Here is a 1,049-nt window from a genome sequence, read left to right as displayed (position 1 = left end):
GAATATAATAAAAAAGAAAGGGGGGAAAGAGCAACTTACCTGGTGCTGCAACTGAAGATGATAATGACAGTGAAGGGCTGACTTGATGCTATTTTCTCTTCCTCTGTTTTTCTCTTAGTGTCCCTCTAGTCCTCCTTTTCTCTATCCTCTTTTTCCAAGCATACCCCTAGCAAACACAGTAACCAGTTAATTATTTTAGTAAGAAAGGAAGGAAAATTACCTAGGCGTGTGGCTGCTAAAGGCGAAGTCGAGGGAGACTGGGAAGAAAAAAAAAGGTTGAGGGGGGCGGCAGCGGCTAATATAGGGTTCGCCGCCCCCTCTTTTTTTTTATGTTTCTCCCTTTTAAGGTTTCTAGTAATGGCCTCTTCTTAAGGTTTTTTTTTTTTAGGGTTTTTTTTTCTCTCTCTTCTCCATCAAAATTTGTGCATGGCATTAAAGATTTCAAGATAGTCCTTTTAGTTTGGGATATTTTAGTATCAATTATTATTATTTAAATTTTAAAATTATCCTTTTTTCTTTCATAAGTTTTTTGTATTTTTCAATTGCATCCTTCAATCTAAGTTTTTTATTTTCTGTTCTCGGGTTCATCTTTTTTTTTTTCCTTCCCCTTTGAGATCTGTATTTATAGTGCCAGAGTCCCTTCACGTGTAGGAAACCAAGTCTCAATCAAACTCATTCTCTCCTTTGAAGTTTGAATTTGATTAAGAATCAAATTTGAAAGCGGATAACTATTATTATCTTAAATATTAGAATTATCTCGAAGATAAAGATTATCTTGAAGATAGGGATTATCTTGAAGATAAAGATAGAATGACAAAAGCACATTGTAGTCCTTAATTTTCACGGAAGTTAACAAATCACACTTTTCATCGAAATAAATCTCTGATCTTTTAATTTTTCATTTTAAACCCTATAAAAATTAAATTAAAAGCCAAAGGGCCAAAATTAGGTTATGACAGTTGCCCCCTCTTTATAATATTTACAATGCAAAGATATTGAAAATTTTCATTTTCTTTAGCTTTGTGTAGTAAATTTATAAAGAAAAGTAG

Source organism: Populus euphratica, unplaced genomic scaffold (assembly GCF_000495115.2).
Source record: "Populus euphratica unplaced genomic scaffold, PopEup_1.0 scaffold80.1, whole genome shotgun sequence".
NCBI lineage: Eukaryota > Viridiplantae > Streptophyta > Magnoliopsida > Malpighiales > Salicaceae > Populus > Populus euphratica.
This window is presented reverse-complemented; position numbering follows the sequence as displayed.